This window comes from Desmodus rotundus, chromosome 4, assembly GCF_022682495.2.
Source record: "Desmodus rotundus isolate HL8 chromosome 4, HLdesRot8A.1, whole genome shotgun sequence".
NCBI lineage: Eukaryota > Metazoa > Chordata > Mammalia > Chiroptera > Phyllostomidae > Desmodus > Desmodus rotundus.
In genome coordinates, this window is record NC_071390.1 from 38,706,112 (window position 1) to 38,725,792 (window position 19,681).

Genomic DNA, 19,681 nt, shown 5'->3' on the forward strand with positions numbered 1-19,681 from the left:
TGAACCACTCATTCTTTAAAGAATATAATCAGAGCACCATTTCCATCGAAGAAGCATGCCGTTCAAATGCCGCCATGGCACTTTCTTGAAGTGGTTGCTTTGTGCCACTGTTCAGGGATGGCCCAGAGGGCGTTGGACAGGAGCAAGTTCACACTTCCAGGAGTCTGCATCCAAGACATCCAAAGCTTGGAGCAACTTAATAACAGGGTATTTTCTGAGAACCTGGGAACACATAAGGGAGGTTATTCCCTTTTAGCTCATTTCAGAGTTAAAATTCAGCTTGGCCATCTAATCAAATAGTTGAACGTTGTCATGCAATAGTGGTAGAATGTATAAAAAGTATCTTTAAAAAATAACAACCATGCGTGTTGTCTGCACTCAGCCATCTTGGCTAGCGCTGCGGGAAGTCTCTGTGAAACCCAACACCGTGCGAGCCCTTTAACAGCTGGGCATCGATGGTGCCGTCTACATAGTCATTCTGCCATCTCTCGTGAAGGGCTCATTCTAAGTTAAGACCCTTTCATTTGGATTTCTGTTGGCTTGTGGGTCTTCTAGTGTTTTTTAAAGGAAAGAATGTTTTTGAGAACTCTAGATTGATATGTTCTTTTGATGATGGATAGTCAACTGCAGAGAATTGTGTCAAATTTAAGAATTTATTCTTACTTTTAGAATTGGAGATATCAAGAGAGAAGTGGAAAAAGTGAAATAAGGAATTTCCACTGCTATTTTGATTATTCAGATAACCAGTACTTGTGAGGAGGAACCCCCAAAAACCCAGAATTTATTTATAAAAATTGTTTATTTATTCTTATATGTTTAAATTTCAGTCACCTTCAATGTACTCTCCATTTGATGCAGTACACCTATTGAGACATTTTTTCCATTGCTCAAAACAGTTTTTGAACTCATAGATTTTGATGCCTTTTAGTGCTTCTGCCATTTTTTGTTTCACCTCTTCCACATAGGCAAAATGTTTCCCTCTGAGGACTTTTTCACTTTGAGAAACAAACAAAAAGTTGCTCTGGTGAGATTGGATGAATAGGGAGGGTGGGACATGGGGGTCATGCCGGTTTTGGTCAAAAATTGCTGAACACTCAGCACAGTGTGGGCAGGTGCACTAGTAAATCACCCATCATGAAATGGGCAAACACGTTGAGTCTTCAAAAAAAAAATTCACTGAAGCCAAATGCAGCCTCTCACAACAACGCCAGCTGGTACACTGATACAGATGGGTTCATAGAACACTCACCTACTAGGGGAAGCCTGTACAAAGGGCCCATATTCCAGAAGATAATTCCAGCATTTTTTGTGTCCCCCCTCATATCTCTTAGATACAATGCATGAGCACAATAAGAAACTCATTCTGTTTTGGAGCTCTTCATAGAATTTTCAGGCTGGACATTGGTAAAGTTGATGTTCCCCCTCCTGCCCTTCTTTGAAATAGTACTCGATTCTCGTATTTGGCTAAACAACCCCAATTTTTAAATTCTTCCCCAGGATGTGGTTTCAAAATCCCTTACCACTCTGGTTATTCATCTCAAGACATTCACTTTGGGTGTTCTTTTACACCATTTTACCCATTTACAATACATTGTACAAGTTCTTCTTTGCTGAGAGCTCTAGAGCCAGACTAGGAGTGGCATTCAGTGGTGAGGCAATGGTACCTCTGTCAGGTTTGTCCTTTCTCCGGGTAGGACCTGACACTGGCAACACCATCAGACTCTTTCTCAGAGCTGTGTCATTTTGACTTTTCTAGTCCTCCAAGCAAAAAGTTATGCAGCCACTACACCTCCTGGAGTTTGGTTACCTGTTTGCTCATGTTTTGTTTTGGTTTTTTGTTTTGTTTTGTTTTTTACATTTTTATTGATTGATTTGAGAGAGAGAGAGAAACATCAATTTGTTGTTCCACTTATTTATGCATTCATTGGTTGATTCCTGTGTGTGCCCTGACTGGGGACCCAACTCTCAACCCTGGTGTATCAGGTCGTTGCTCTAACCAACTGAGATACCAGGCCAGGCCCTGGTGGTCAGCTTTTTTAAACAGTAGTATTAAATGTAGAATGTTATCTAATGAACATCATTGTCACTTAATGTGGCAGGAGCCACTGTGGCTCAATATCAATGCTGTGCCTTTTGAGCTTCTGTAATTCCTGGAGCTGCGTGCTATAGCATTTAGGGTGGAACTTGCCCAAATTGGTTTTTGCCTCAGGAAAGGTCCACAGCTGAATACCAGCCTGGTGCTCCAGTCAAGTGAGATAAAAAACCATCAAGTCTTCCCTAAATTATATGTGTTAGTGTAATTTACTGTCATCCTCCTAGAATCCAGCTATTTTTGTTGTTCTTTTCTGGTGTTTAATCTTATGGCCATATCAAAAGACCATGATGAAGAAGGCAACCAACCCATACTTTGGTTTTAGCTTCGTTAATGAGAAATGCTAATTTCACAATGAACTGTCTGTGGGGGTCACCATCTGATAGGAAGGTAACCAAAAATGGAAAAACTTCAGCTGTGGGCTGAGTCCTACGCGATCCCCGATGTTACCTTTAGTTTCTGGTTACATACTTGGGGTCTGCTGGAAAAAGTCTTTGAAGCGGCCTTGGCTTCTCACAAGGTCATACACTTCTGTTATCATACATAGACTGGCAAACTTGGAGTAATAATTCTATTTGCCTTTGGTGATAGGAGAAAGCCTACTGTGAGGAACAAACTCCGTCAGTTCACAATGGTCTATTAAACATCTCTGGAAAAGCACAACATTGTGCCTCAAATTGCTTTCAAAATGAGGTTTGATTTAACAGTTCTCCTTCCAGTTGGAGGTGCATAACGTGTTTCTCCTTTTATTGCAGCTCCAAAGTGTTTTTGTTTGCTTTCCACTTTTCATCTCTTGACCCACTGCATGGTTACTGACAGTGGGCAATTTCTACATCTGTTATCACGATAGCATTACTTGGATCGCAGAGCATACATGTCCTACATGTGAATCGATTTGGCTTTTCCAGAGGGTTTTGTGCGCAGTTATTTGATTTGGACATTTAGGCTTAATTCTCTTTAGTACTGATGCTGATTCTTCCAAACAGCTCGTTTATCTTTTAGAGTACTTTAAATGTGAGGTTTTATTGCAAAACATTCATTTTCCTTAATGTCAAAGGTTTACTTTCCTTCTCTCTCTTCTAATATTATGTATTTAACTCTGTAATATGTACAGGTCACTGCACAGGAAAGCTGAGGTTTGGAATTTTACTCCATTTTAATAAATATATTTATTTAGGACAGACGGGAAGTGCTTCATGCACAGTGGGGGCTGAGCGAATAGTGCTGCTGATTCGGGGTGTTTCTAGCTGCCCCGCCCGGCATGTTTTCAGGGCCCGGATGAAGTGGTGTAGCTTCTTTTTCCCTAAAATTCCAGAACCCTGCCTTGTTTTGAACTCTCTTGCTTTGGACCTCTCCACTTGCTTTTTCAATTTGTAATCATTTCCAGCATCTTATATACTTCTGACTTTCTTTAAATATTGACTTTCAGCCCATAACCCCCAACCCTCATCCCCCGTCTGATAACTTCGTGCCTGCTGGATAAAATACAATACAAATGTAAGCAAACATCCAGTGAACTGTTCAGTCCCAGCTTCCATTTCTTTCTTTTTCTATTAAATAACTTTCATTGTTGTTGTACGTTTTGTCCTCCCAATGGGATCCATGTTCGTATTACTTTGTAGGCAATGCAGACAAACAGAAAGCAGAAAAATATAAGTGGCTTATTTTCTCCCACCGAGAATTAATTGCTGTTAGTACTTTTATCGATATGCCAATGTATATGAGTGTGTGTATAGGCAACAATTCACATGCATACTCTTTTCCTCCATAAAAATGAAACCTGATGTTTGAACCCCCAATTTAATTCATATAAAGGTATGTGACAATACCTACATGTTGTAAAACATTCTACGCTGTTTTGTTTTGCCTGCGTAACGTTTTATTATAGAGATGGTTTCTATTGTTGGACATTTCAGTTGCTTCTGTTTTCCTATGAACTCTCTGAAACCCTTGTAGCTCTGCACATGTCCATGACTATTTCCTCATACTGTACATTTGTAGAGGTAGACTTGCCAGCTCAAAGTGCACAGAGAACGTTAAGTCAGCCTATCTCTCTCCCTTATCTCTTATCACCTCCTGCTTCAGCCTAACTAGTCTAACTGCTTGGTCTTCTTCTTCTTTAACCGCATACCTGCCCCTATCCTCTCCAGTATCTTTTGAGTGGCTCGTACCTTGAGTCATTCTTGGAATGCCCCTTCCAGGATTCTTAGCTGCAGAAATTCTCTCTTTTGTTTAAGACTCAGTTGAAGTCCCTGAAGCTCTCATTAACCATTCAGCTCATAGGAGTTTCCCTGGTCTTATCACACTGTGTCTCTACCACCTTATTGAGCACCTTTCTCCATAATAAGCAATATAATGCGGCATCTTTTTTTATGTGTTTGTCTTATCTTCTCAGTAACAGTCTTAACTCTATTGTGTAGGCACTCTTAACTTCAAAGCTATACTTAATAGGTTAAGTAAACATGCGGCTTTTATGGTCAACCTCCACAGATATCTCTGGACTTCTCTGTTCTGGGTCTATTGGGAACACCTGTATGCATATTTAGTGGTTGACTTGGCTTCTTTGCCAGCAGTTCCTAGGATGCCTTTCTAGTGGAGGGGCTGTCTCATTGGTACCTGGGAGGAAAAGCAACATACTTGGCGGTTCTTATTTTCTAACTATTCTTGGTTTAATTCATAGTCAACCATCTATACACTCATTCTTGGCATTTTATTGAGAGAGATTTTGAACCTGCTTGAGGCTAGCCTGATAGCCTATGGATTTTTGGTGTTGGTGTAGGGGGTTGTTGTGTGTGGACCTCTTACATATTAAAATGGGCACTTTTTAAATTCCTCTCTTCCTCAAGGGAACATTTTTATATTTCAGGATTATAGCAGTGACAAAAATGTGCAGGGAAATAAACCAGTCCAGACTGGACTTGCTCTGCCTTATCTTTTTCATTATCAGATTGTCTGTGATCTGTCTTTTTTTTTTTTTTTTAGGTGACAGGTTATTAAGGAGATGGTTTTAGCAAGATATCTAGTACTTCTTACCCTAGGCATTTGCACTGTTTTAATCCTCACCTCCCTTAAAATAGTTACTTGCTATTATGTTGGAGGGTATTCTCCACCTTCCAGCTACCTATTCTACTTCTTTGGTTCACAAAAAAAAGTATTCTATTAGGTTCTACAAAAACAATGCTTCATGCCTGGCCTGTTCACTCAATAAGAAATAAATCATTGTTTTCATAGCTGTGCCTGATAATAAGGCAGATTTCAAAGCATGATGAAACGTATACTTTTCTAGCAGAGAAAAACCTATAGTTACCTGGCTAATTACCCATCACGTGATGGCTGTGTGTAAATATAGGCTTTTCACATGTGCAGCTTCTGTGTGGGTTTCTATTTTTTTAATTGAGAATGCTCATTTAGTTATCATTGTTTCATATTAATGTCTTCAATCAAAGATTTAGAAGAATGAGCAAATATAAAAGCTACCATTTTAGGGTGGCTTCTTTTTGACCTATACTAAACCTTTGTGGTATGGGCTTTAAAATAAGACAGACCTGGATTCCAGTACTTGCTCCATGAGCTCTGTGACTTTAAAAATTGTAGTTCTGCTTTGATTGCTTATTTGTGAAACAGAGTTAACAATACCTGTCTCATGAGACTGGGGAAGACGAGATTAGCTCACCTGTGGGAGAGCACCAAGCTCACAGTGGCAGCATTTCATCAAGAACATTGGTCTCTGCCCCAGCTGTGTAGCTCAGTGGTTTAGAGCATCACCCCTGGTGTGTCAACATTGCAGGTTTGATCCCTGGTCAGGACACATGCAAGAACCAACCACGAATGCATAAATAAGTGGAACAACAAATCGATGTTTCTCTCTCTCCCTTCCTCTCTCTAAAACCAATAAATAAAAATAAAGAACACTAGTTTCTTTTTCTCTTTTCCTTAGAAAAGTAAACCTGACAAAATGCTGTTTTCCTCCCCAAGAAAGTAAATTGGACAATTCCAACCTAAAAGAATACCAAGATATAGATAACAGTAGTATGTTGTCTTACAAACATTTGAATCTCTATTACAAGGCACTGGAATTAACTCAGGGTTAAATAAGCCATGATTCTAGTTTTCTAAGAGTCCAGAAAACCGAGAGGGTCATTGTGAAGCACTTTTAATGTGATGTTGTATTTAATTCTCCGTGCTAGAACTTACCTGCGTGTACTGTCCTGTAAACCATCTGCTTATACTTCCCCTGATCACTCTTCAATCATAATTTGCATGTCATCCTTGCACAGGGGCCATGCTAATCTTCTCTGTATTGTTCCAATTTTAGTACATGTGCTGCCAAATCGAGCACTCTTCAATCATAATTAACAGCTGATTCTAGTTTGTCAGAAAATTTGGTGCCAGGACTTCAGACGTCCTTTGGGATATCACAAGGGAAATATGTGAATCACTGGCCTCATCCGATTCTTTTCAGGCTGTGAACTGGCTGTTCTTAGGGTTTATTGGCTGTGTATTGGTAGGTGCATGATGCTTGTGTGTTTTGGGGAGGGTCCAAACTGGAAATCCCATTTGTCCTTGAGGTGCTTCATTATTCCAAAAGAAACCGAAGCACACAGACAGGCCATAGTTTTGTGAGTCGTTTTCTCTTGGAGGCCACGAGCGAGAATTTTCAATGTCCACCAGGACAGTCTGTATTGTGCTGCAGTAAGAAACATGCCCCAGATCACAGTGGCTTAACATGAGAAAGGGTTATCTCTTGTTTATGCATCGTTCATGGTGGCGTACAAGATTCTACAGAACAAACTTTCCCTCTGTGAGGCTCCACCTTGCACCTCCCTATCAACGTGTGCTTCTAGATCAAAGGAAGGGGAAGAAAGAGGTGGAGAGTTGAATACTAAATGTTTGCGCTCCACAGGAACATGCATCGCTACTACTAGTATGTCAGTTAACAAAGTGATTAATTGCATGGTCCTGTCTTACATCAAGGAGGATATGTGATCCTGAAGCACTCTTAGAAGGAGGGGAAAATTGGACATTGGGTGGACGTTTGTACTCTCACAAATGCCCTTAGGATAATGATGAATCTCACAGGATAATAAAATCTCAGGGTTGATCATCTAGTTATAACCCTCTAGTTATAACATCTTTCCTGCACTTACTACTATGTAAAGTGTCCTCTGCAGAAATCTTGACTATTTGACTTTTTAATATTTTCTGTGATTGGAGCTCATTTCTTTTATAAGCAGTTCCATTTCATCTTCAATCCATCTCTGTGTTAGAAATTACTACTTTTGTGAATTAAATTTGAAATGCATGGCTTATAGTATAAATTATTTTACTAAGGCTGTATACTATTGGCACTAATACTGTTCTTGTAAAAACAGAGAGGAAGTCAAATGTTTCTTGTTCTTGAGAGTGTCTCAAATATTTGAAAACGGTTGCCTCTGCCCCCACTTTTCCATTGTCTAGGAGGTCAACATCGACAGCCTCGACCCCACGGGCTGCATGTAGCTTAGGTTCTAGTTCCTTCACATGCCTGGTGGTCTTCACCTCGTGTGTCCTGCCACTCTGCATGTAACTGTGTCTCTGTTTAAGGAAAAGATAGATCTCCAACATGTTTTTTCTCCTTAATTTTACTTTCTGTGCCATGCATGTAAAAATTTAAACCGTTCAGAAGTTAGAGCCCTTCATTACCCCCTTCCCAGTTCCACTTTCTTTCCCAGCATTAACACATCGATAACAGTCGGTGGTTATCCCTCCAGTTACCTGTGTGTGGATGTGTGCTTTGTGTGTGCAAATTATTTTGCTGTAGTAATAGGACCTTACTGTGTACATTATTTTGCAACTTGCTTTTTTCTGCTACTGTTAAGTACCTAGAACTGTGCTATCCAGTATGGTAGCCACTAACCACATGCAGCTATTGAGCATTTGAAATGTGGCTACTGCAACAGAGAGACTGAGTTCTAAATTTTATTTCATTTTAATGAATTTCAGTTTAAAATTTAAAACTGAAGTGGTATAAAATATCTTTTTAAACATAATTTTGTTGTTCTGGTAGGACTATATATCACTTTAACTGTTCAATATTTAGCATGCAAATCCGATACTTTATAAGTATAAAATACACATTGGGTTTTAAAAATTTAGCATAAAAGAATATATATTTCGTTAATAATTTTTTATTGGTCCCATGTTGAAATAATATGATAAATATTTTTGATATGTTGGGTTAAATAAAACATATTATTGCACTTAAATGTACCTTTTCATTTACATTTTTAATGTGGCTACTAGAAAGTTTTAAATTATAGATGTGGCTTGCACTATATTTATATTGGACAGCACTGATCTAGAGAGACTTGGGCAGCTAGGATGTGTCGATGACCCTTTTATTCTGAAGTAGGATCACTGTTGTACGCACTGAGTGCTTAGGAGGACCAGGGCACTGTACTTGCTCTGGAAGGAAGATGAAGATGAAAGAGACACCGTATTGCTCTCAGGAACTCATAGTGTCGCAGGGCGGACAGACACAGTGAAGTTATAAGGTGGAGTTTAGCCAGTGCATGGATGAAGATAAAAGCAAAGTGCACTGGGGGCACAGAAGAAAGTTCCTAAGTGCATGTGTTATATGTGAATAAACCTGTAAATGCTTGAAGAACAGGAATTATGACCCGTTTTTTGGCAGGAGTCTCATATACATGATTATTGAGTAGATGAGGAGATCCCCATCCCATGTGATCTCCCGGTTCCACCAGGATATTACTAGAAATGAAGAATCTCATGGTCATCTGTGGCTCAGATCTTTTTGAAGGGCCTACTCATCCCACTAGGAACTTGGACTTAGTTCAGACATGGCTTTCTAGATAGAATTCCTGTGCTTGATGTTAAGTGCTGACCTTTCATTATCTCCAATGAATACACAGTGGTTCATATCAAGCTTGTCTAGTAAGCAGAAGAAATATGTATATTACATATTCCTCATTAAAATTCTCAGTATTTTGCCAGAGCTTTAGCACTTCCAACCAAAAAGTGTTCTGAGATGTTAAAGGGAAGATAATTAAGCTTAAGGCTCTTTATGATTTATTTGGGTTTACAGAGTTTCATTTGTTTCGTAACTATGAGGACTCTTCCGTCTACCAACGCATGCTCTCTGGTGATAAAACCGTATCAGTTGAAACTCAAAATCTTATGTTTTTATCCTCTTATTGAGTGTCCTTAATTAATCTAAACAATATTTTCATACCATATTCTTAGCTTATATTACCTACAAGCTAAGAAAAAAAAGTTAGCAATTTTAGATTGCAAATGACAGAACTTTTCCTTGGAGATGTCAACTTTCTGCCTAGTTACATTATTCATGATTACAAATGGAGCTAGTGTGGTTAACAAAATCAATTCACACAAAACGTTCTCCTGAAGACAATGTTGGTGGTGGATTTTACAAAATGAGAGAATTGATCCTGGGCAGAACTTTCTGGTTGAATAAAAAAACTTCTGTTGAAACTGTTCTGGGAGTGAGGATAGGAATGGTATAGAATCCATACTGTAGATGGTAGGTTCATGGTTTGGCAGGAGGTGTGCTGATAATTATCAGCTTTCCTCCACCCCCTAAAACTGTAACTTAGGACATAGATCAACTGCCTGAATGTTCTGCTATGAAATCTTCTGAGTCATGGGTTCTTAATTAAGGACTGATGGATAAATTTTGTGGGGATGCCTAACCACCCCCCGAACCCCAAGTTTTCATACAGAATTCTGTATATAAATACATATTTTCTTGGGAAAATATTCATAGCATTCATCTGATTCTGAAAGGGGTCTATGATGATAAAAAAGGTTATATAAAATACATTTTTATGCCTGATTATCAGTTACCCTTCTCCCCACAAAGCCACCCCTCAGGCATTTCCACCAAGTGTATTTACTCTGTTTTCCTGGTAGACCCTGTACATGAGACGGTGGGGGAAAGGCAGTTGGATTCACCTGTTCTGGTGGTGCTTAACCTTTGTAGGTGGGGGTGGCATGGATAACTTTGAGAACCTAAAGAACACTATGAGCTTCCTACCCGGAATACGTTTACGTCTACAAAGTTGAAATCACATTTGAGGACATTCATAGATGTCCTCTGGAAATTGGCCTTTGGATTCTTTGTTAAAGACTGCTGGCCGATTCCCTGGAAAGAGTACCAAATGGCTGTGCTGTGAAGCAGCAGCACGAGGATGCTGCGTGCCCACCCACGAGGTTGGTGGGAATCCACTTTCCCATGCAAGGGTTTCTGGTTTTCAAGCTTGTGTGGGCAGGAAGGTCACGCCGCTCTCATCTCATGTACTTTTTGTTTCTATTTTCAAATTAGAAATTTTGACAGCAGGGATAAACAATCAGGAATTCTTATTTTTTGTTGGCTGGATAATCTGGATATGCTGTGGACACTTTATATGTTTATTAGCTACTTTCTGTTTAGAATGCGCTAAAGAGGCTTGCAATAGCGGGAAGCCCTGTGAAAACTCCTTCTGATGAGGCAGAGCATCCTTTTGTAATGCAGACACATTTCATATGGCTTAATTTTTATATATCATGTTTTCATAATACATGGACTGCCTACGGATTCTTTTGAAAGCCTGTTTGTCAAATCGATCCAATGGCCACTTCTGACAGCAATTTGTTTATTATAAGAATCAATCTCATGCTCAATATTCTAAATATTTATAAAATAACTTTTTTCTTATTTTTTACTTTGGGAGCTCTGCATATTGTTTGTGGGTCTAAATCCCATCTATTTCCTGGGAGCTTGAGTTGAAACCCAAGATAAGAAGCCTTTTTTTAAAAATTCCGACCAAGACCCCATCTGCTATTTACTAAACTAGTTCCAGGGAAGGTCCTGAGGGTCCCTCACATATCCCAGTCTTTAAGGTACTGTCTGGCATGTGGTAGGCACTCTATCCGTATGTTGGATGAATGGATGGTGACTGGGCTTTAAATCTTATACCTGGAGACAGCATAATATGTGGTAGCACTCCGGTGGACCTGGACTTGAACCCTGGATCCCCAATATTAAAAAAATCTGTATAATTCCTACCTCCCAGGAATATGTTGTAGGATTTAATAACATATTGAATTCCAAGTGCTTAAGAAAGTGTCGGCATAATAAACTACTTGATAAATGGTAACATTATTAAAGTTGTAGGCCTTGAATTAGAATATCCTAGATTTTAGTCATTTACAAACCAATATCGCAATTTTTGTCACATCACCAACTGCCTGTTTTATTATTGACTTAATATTGTTCTTTAACTTAACTGCTTTTTTACATAAACAATTTTATGTAATAGGAAATTTATATCATGACTATAAATGGAAAACATATCATTTGCTATAGATAACAGTGAAGTTAAATACATAATTGTTAAAATTAAAAAAAACTTTGTCTGTGCATGTACCACCTAAAATTGACTTGGGTACTAGTGTACACCACACGTAAGTCCTTTCCTCTGAGGCTCTTCTCTTGGGCCTTATTGATAGCAATGAGACTCACTCGGGCTGTGGCGAGCCTCGGGTCAACAGCAGGCTAGGAAGGGTTGGAGCCAGTTGCACTGAATTAATCTATAGGCTTAGATGTGTAACTGCCACACAGATGTGGAGCCTGAAAATAACCCCCGTGCACCTGCCCTGGTTGTGTGTCCGTTACAGTGTTCATTGAGCACCAATAGATGCCGTAGGGACAGTAGAGTAAAAACGTGACTCTTACCTTTGAGATGCCTGCACTCTTATGAATGGTTTATACCCAGCCCCTGACTGGGGATGAAGAATCTCATCTCTGGGCAGTTTCTGAATGAATATGGATCCCAATTGGGTGAGGAAGAGAGTAGTTGTTATTACTACCAACTGGCCCCAAACAGTGATGTGAAACCTTGCAAAATTGAGTCCTGGGCAAAACTTGTGTCTTTAGAAATTTGTCTAGCCAAGGTGATTTGCTGAGATTGAATCCTTCAGATTATCTCAATTAGAACAACTCCCTTGCCTGAGCATTGAGTTCAAAATAGTAAAAAGGAAGTCACACGGCTTTAAAAGGGGGTATATTTTAGCAGCACACAGAAAACAAAGGTGAAGGCCCACATCTGCGTTGTGCCGCATAACTGATAAAAGCTGAAGCAGTGCTGGGGACAGGCTCATCATCCGTACTGTCCTCCTAATCACGGAAATCAGGGTGCTTGTTAATGACCCTGCAGGCACGCTGGTTCTCAGCATTACCTGTGGTTGGGGAAACATGTCTGGATGTGTTTGGCAGCAATCCGATACCATCAGCCTGCTGAAGACCATCCCCAATTTGACTGTGTTCAACTCTGTTATAGTCTGGAGAAAAAAAAAGATAATTCCACAGAGCATTGTGCCATTAACTAGAAACACCACGGTTCTGAGTACAAATATTACTAAAGGTAAATGAATCATTAAAAGAATAGTAGCATGAAATAATTGACAAATAAACTCCTGAAGTTTGGAATAGAATAAATTTTACCATCCAAGTAGTTCCTTAATCCATCCACCAATAGTATTAGTTGTCCAGTTAAGTCGCCAAAAAGCATTTATGGTCTTAGAGTAAATGATTGGTAATTAGGACTTACAAGGTTATAAATACAGAGCAGGGATTCAGTGATATCATAATAAACCACAGGAGAAGCCAGAGTGGTTTCTAATATTAGTAGAACCTTGAGAAATATTTAGAGCCATGTTCTCACACCACAGTTAGATTTTTTTTATTGGCAGGGTGGGAGCAAGACAGCAACTAGGGTTTTATCAAAAAATGCGCAATTCTTTTCCAATAGGACCAATGGGAGTAAATGGAAATGCCTAGAGGAGATTAGGCCCTTGGTTTGAATAATGCATGAATCTTTTAACAAGCAGAATACATACTTAAAAAACAATAAAATATTTCCTCTTGTCCCTCTCTTAGTTCTCTCACTTCTGGTCTCTTTCCTTAGAATGAGTTTTATAGAAATGAAAAAAGATAAGAGAAAGGTCAAGGGCCTTTCAGCTCCTTGTCTCCAGTTTGGCCAGTTTATCTCCTGTTTCAGAGTCTAAGAAGTCAAGCATTTATTATTCTAGCCCTAGACTTTGTTTCCCTACCTTGTCGCTTGCTGGCCTGCTAACAGTGGAGACATTGAAAGGGGTACCTACCCACACCTGCTTCCTGGCCCCACTCCCAGCTACAGGAAAGGTAGCCTGTCGGTGGGACCGTGAGAGCTAGACTGAGTCCAGAACCACAGCCTGGTGACATCACAGCAGTGTCTTAGTTGAAGATCCAGCCTGACAGCTGATCAATAAGCCAGTGTCACTGCCCAGCAGGACTGGTCTGGCAGAGCATCTTACATTTGAGTAGGAGCAAGACAATTCTTTGTAATTAGTCCCACAGAAAGTTCCACGGAAAATGATGCATGCCAAGTGGTGGTGGATGCTGAGAATTGCTTGCTGTCTCTTAGCTGCACTCTTGATTTCTGCGCCTGTATCTTGGTTTCAGGTGGCTTTGATCATCCTTGACCGTGGCATTTCTTGAGCTCCTTCTCTGTGCATTTACTGTAATTGTATCTAGTATGTGTACGGTGCTGGGAGAGAAATGACCTGTGCAGTCGACACACCTGCATTGATGTCATTAGCAACAGTTAGTTAGCGGAGCTCATGGGCAGGGACAGATGTGCCTGGTGTGGAAAACATCGCCAGGATCTGCCCCAGACTGGTTTTATTTTTGCACATTTTTGTGGTCCTCAAATCCCTTTTGGAGTCACACCTTTCTTGATTTTGAAGTACAGAATGAAACAGAGTCCAACTTGCTGGATAATCAGATAGAGTCAGGGGTGCGATCAGCACGGGAACAACTGAAGGGCACATGCAGGCACCGGTCAGAGTAGACACACACCTCAGGCCTGGAGCAGCAACCCAAGAGTGCCGGTGTGGCCAGGAATTGACCCCGGGGTACCTGGCCTGGGGATGGTGGGGGGATCATGGATCTCCCGAGGAGGATCCAGGGATGTGGGGGAGGAGGCAGGGAACACGGCAGAGAGGGGCTGCAACGGTGGCTATTTGCTAACCTGCTCAAAAGTCTTGTGGTATTTCACCTGGTGAGGCCATAGTGGTGTGCAGCGCCCTGCAGCCCTGGTGTCTGTGTGTGAACCCGGGGACCAGAACCCTTCAACATTGTCTGTAGCTTACTGGAAGCCCACCCTACAGTGCTTAACTGAATAGTGCTCTTCAAAATGCACCGACTAAAAATAGTTTCATCTGCAGCGTGAACATAGTTTCATATTTATACTAGCATCTGGCCTAAGGAATTGAATACTCCATTCTTTAAATAGCTTCACTCCAGCTCTTGAATACTCTGAGAAGAAAATCTCCCCCAGGCAAACACCTTGTTTACATAGTCATGTTTACATGCAAACAAGTTTCTAAAATGCAGAGGAATATTAATCTGGGAGTTAATGGTGCTTTGGGGTAGTCTTTTCTTTTGGTGGGGGATGTGAGAGAAGGAGGGGTTGAACAGAGAATGAATTTCAAATATGTGCATTTGGTAGAAATTTCTGAGCTATCTACACTATTTACATTTTTTGTACTTTACTAAATTTGATTCACAAACATGTAAATCGTCTGTAAATTTGTGAAGCCGGTTAGAGTGAAGTCCCTGGGAAGAAAAATTTGTGCTGCTGCTAATGCCCAACAATAATAGAAATATAAGCCTAGATATACTTTAACTTTTTCTACCAGCAAGTGTTCTGGGGCCAGAAATCATTTGCCAGCAGGCAATGGAAGTACTTTTGTTAGTCTTAGGGGGATACTAATGGCTAGTCCCCATGAAGAAAAACGCGAAAATAACACACTAAAAGGTAAACATTACGAATGGGTGGCTAATGATTAGCTGTTATAGTCCAAAGGGGCAGAGTATTTTTTTATAGTTTTATGACCCTTGCCCAGCCTTTATTGAAAGAACATTGTATATTCAGAGTTATATATTTCAAACCTAAACCTCCTTTGAACATCCTTCGCTCAAGATCACAGCAAATATTCCCCATGTTGTATGTCGTAGACAGGAAAACTTTGAATGTGTACTGGTTTTAACATTAAAGAAGGGGAACGGGCTATTATCTTTTTAAATCTAGTTTAGGAACACAGAGAGTGGGCTATAACAACAAACCTTTACCCTCGCCTGAAAATTAAGTGTGGTCAGTACAGCTGTTTTGCCTGTGAAGCGAGTTAGTATTTAGAACCTTCTTGCTACAGGATGGTCAAGATACAGCCCTATCTGAAGTGAACAGCTTTTGTTAACATAGGCCAGTTCGGAAAAATAAAAATGTTAACGAGTTGCATTTTTTTCCTTATTTAAAACAAAAATGGCCTCTTTTTTTTTTTTTTTTGAGTCCCCAGGGCTCTAGTTTTACAACTGAGATTAGCTACTTTAGTAAATAACAGAATGTCAGCAGAGCATTGCCCACTCGAATGTTTACATGTGGGTATATTTGAGGAGTGTAACACAAAGGCAACTTTTCCGTCACTGATGTTAAAATTAGATGTGAGGCCATGATTGTTCTTCACGGTCTACGAAAGTAAATGCTTTGGCTGAATGAAAACCATGTATATTCTCTGGGAAACAGTGAAATGTCATAATTTAAACACCACTTTCATTTTTCACCAGTGGGACTTTTATAGATAAAAATCTAATCTAATTCTAAATCATCCTTCTCAAATGTTTTTCCCCATTACGAATGTAATATCTTTTTTATTACAGAAAGTAAAGACATGCAAAAAGAAAAAATAAAACTCATTCATAGTCTCACTACCCAGAGGCTACCACTGTTAACAGTTTAATTCCAATTTACAATATTTTCTTGATCCTAAGATGCCACTGGTTGTAAAGATGCATCATTGATTTTCAACAGCTTTTGGAGAACAAGAAACAATTTCATTCTAAATAATATAGACATATTTTTAGGTACATACAGAGTTCAGAAAATTAAAAAGTGGGGGAGATGGACAGGGAGTCCATTTTAGAATTGATTGTAAAAAGCCCGGTTCTGGCCCTTCTTCCCCGAGAAGCCATACTGCTCCCTGGGTTCCCAGCTCCCTGTGAATCCTTCCCTAGTCCAAGATTCTTAGAATTGTAAGGAAACACAACAATTCAGTCGAATCTCATGTTACATCCATGACAGTAATTCTCCATTGTTCTCCTGGTGATACTGAGTTTACTTACCTTACATAGCCATGGATTTTTTTTAGCCGTGGATTTTTTTGTTGTTGTTGCTGACATGCTCTGAATTTTAAGAAGTTCTTTGTTTTTCTATTGGACCAAATACTATGGCTCTGCCACATTTACCCACTGGGACCAGTTCCCTTGCGAAACCCCACAAAAGTAGGAGATAAACTCTTCTCCCACATAAAAAGTTCTTAGATATTTTAAAGGCAGTTTTCCTGTTGCTTTCAAGAGTTTCTGAAATCTTGGTCATTCTGACATCCTATTATTTCTAGGTTCAACATCCCTGGTGCTATCAACCTAGAGTGTTCTTTATTCTGCTCCTCTGTTGGTGTGCTTCAGTTAGACGATGCCAGTTTAAAGACACTGCCGGAAGCACTGGGAAGTACTTTCTTTTGACTCATGCAGAAATTTTGGTTCACTAAGAAAATTGGGAGCTTTTTGTATGAAATGTTATTAAGATGGGCATCATCGTCCTATTCTTATACAATAATTTGTTAAAACTAAGTTTTAGACTGCATTTTCCCTTATTGACTTAGCATTATTTGCTTTCAGCCAATTTTCAGCCTCTTATGAGTTTTTTTTTTATTTTGACTCATATATTTGCATCCTTTCTTCCAAGAATGTCATCTGCAAATTTGAGAAATTGTTATTGCTTATATGTGATCACATTCCTACTTGAATTTGTTTTTAAGGTATATCTTCATAACTTGACTCCAAGTGTCTTACAGGAAGAAGTTTGTTTTAACTGGTAGCTATTTGTATCACTCAGAGCAACTAGTTCAGAGTAAAGTTTTGACGAATCCATTGGCCGTTAGTGAATCGTGTATCTACCTTGCCTTACCTTCAGCCACAGCCACCATCCTTTGTATGTAAACAAAGGGGATGTAAGTGGTATGAGGTCACACAGTGGACCTAGGTAGGTGATGGTTCATAAATACTGTGTTATGTATTGTAATACACACACACACACACACACACAGGCTTTCTCCTTCATCCGTGAGTTTTCTTATACAATGATAAACAGAGCTGGTAGGTGGGTAAATGTTCATCTTTCAGCTAGATGATTTGTATCGTATAGACAAACTCCTTGAACATTTAACTTAGTGTTTCCCCTTCCAAGCAGATGTTTCACTAGAATGTAGCCTCCACAGATACTTCTCTGGTTTGCGAATGTTAATGTCTCTGTTAATATCTGTGTCATTTACAACGGAAGAATGATACAGGTATTTTATTTTGACAAGTGTTGGAAGTGTAGCTCCATGTAATGAAGGGGAGCTGCCCAGGCCTTGAAGTAGTTCGTGTAAACTTTTGGTTTGGATATGCTTGTATTTATGTAGATAACCATCTGTTTATACATTCTTGTATTTATTTACTCATTCGTTGGTTTGTTCAGTAAATACATAAGGGCCTATTATGCTCAGGCTCCATTAGACTTTAGCTTTTTAGAAAGATTCTTGAAAATAATAATTTGCTTATTGCATGGTAGTATCAGGGATGGCCCATTTCATGAAAATTACCTCGGTAAGAATTTGTAGGTATACAAATACACCTAATCTAATGCTCAACAATAATAATAGACAATTTAACATAGTATATACACACAATATATATACACACAAATATTTATATTATATGTATATGAGTAAGTGCGTAAATATACATATATAAATATATACCAGTAAGTTGATTTATTTGAACCAATTGTTTCACCTAACAGGACTTACTCCTACTGGGAATGACACAGGACATTCATATTCTATATCACTTTTTAAAAATGTCGGTTGCAACCCACCCAATAGGTTTTCTCATCCCACTAATGGACTGCAATCCTCAGTTTAAAAAACACCGACCCAGAAGCAATTGTTTTGCATAATGTCTTCTTCCCAGGTAAGCACACTATTTCCACACTCAACTAAGTGTTATGGACCCACATTTGGCCAACTGTTACTCAGGTTCTCCCAACCCTCCAGTAATCACTACAGAATTCGTGCTTCTTTTCCACAGTCTAAAGTGAACCCTTCCAAGGGATCCTGTTACTGATACAGTTCTGTCCTCTTTTGGGTCAACTAATATAAAGGATTGTCATAAGTAATTAAGCTGCCCATGTCTGAAATAAAAAAAGGAAACCCCACCACATAGTTCATTTCTAACATAATACCCTTAATTTTTCAGAAAATGTGACAGGTGTGCAGTTCTTCCCATACACGGTGTTTTTAAAGAATCTGTCTTGTAGGCATTGTCTGTATTGGTATGTCATCCTCAGTGGAGAAAAAGCAATAATTTCCTGCCTCTCTGCCCTGAACCTAAGAGAAACTGCTTTCAACATACCAAAGACAAAGAAAAGCTTCTATTTATAGGCTTCATGTGGTTTCTAAAATTTTAACCAAAGTGAACAGAACAATAATAAATTGCTCTCACATTTTTGCCCATAGAATTGTTTATTTAGCATTTTCTGTAAAACAAGAGACCTTCCATTCTCGTGAAAACACTGTATTTTGATTGCCTGGGAGATTTGAAATGATTTCTAATCTTGCCACCACTGTCTTCTGCTGTGTAAATGAAATGTTTCATTTTCAAAGAGACTGTCAGGATATCTGAAGACAGTTCCTTCACCGCTCTGCACGCCCCCCCCAAAAATAAAGTGCTTTGCTCTGTGTTTTCCAAAAGAACAATGGCATTATTTTTTATATGGGAAGGTATGATTTTCAGCAAGTCCTAAAGTGCTTATTTTCTAGCAGTTTCTTTGTTTTATTAAGCTCATAGGATTGTTTTTTGATTCACTAACTATCAAGAGTTGCCAGTTTTATGGGATGTTCAAATAGTACAGGAGCCCTTTGAATATAGAGCGAGAATTGAAGCTAAAATATTGTCTGCCTGCAAACCATCATTTCTTCTTTTATGGGTGGGGAGGAGGGGTCAGCCAAGAATTTACAACAAAACTTTCTTCCTTTGTTGAAATGGGTCTTTTCTTGATGGCTGGACGCACCAAACCCTGGGACCTGCCGTTTCACCCAGGTGTTCAAGAGGACTGAGTTGAGCTCATTAAACAGCCTTCCTTGTCTTAGGGCTTATCAGTTTCCAAATTATTTATATCCTCATACCCCCCGCACTGCTGGTCTCCAGACCTGCCTGGAGTGTGAAGTAAGTCTGGTTGTGTAATGACATAAAACTTGATCCAACCCATTATCTCACGAGGATCACCATGTTTTATTGTCTCACCATTGGAAAAAATTGACATTTTTCCACATTAATTTACTAGATGCTTTAATTTTGCTTAGAAATGGCCTCATGATTCTTTGGATTTGTTTTGCCCTAAATTTTTGCTTTCTGTGCTAAACTACTTGACAACACTCCCTCTCTTCCACTGA

General features: G+C 39.4%; 1 protein-coding gene and 1 non-coding gene across 2 annotated transcripts in view; one reads left to right on the top strand and one right to left on the bottom strand.

The window, feature by feature from the left end:
• ARID5B (AT-rich interaction domain 5B) overlaps positions 1-19,681 on the top strand; it is a 175,501-nt gene that overhangs the window by 40,509 nt on the left and 115,311 nt on the right. The gene's annotated exons all lie outside the window — the stretch shown is intronic.
• Positions 6,330-6,431, bottom strand: LOC112305688 (U6 spliceosomal RNA). The gene has a single exon (XR_002974845.1). It is a non-coding gene; the product is annotated as a U6 spliceosomal RNA (small nuclear RNA).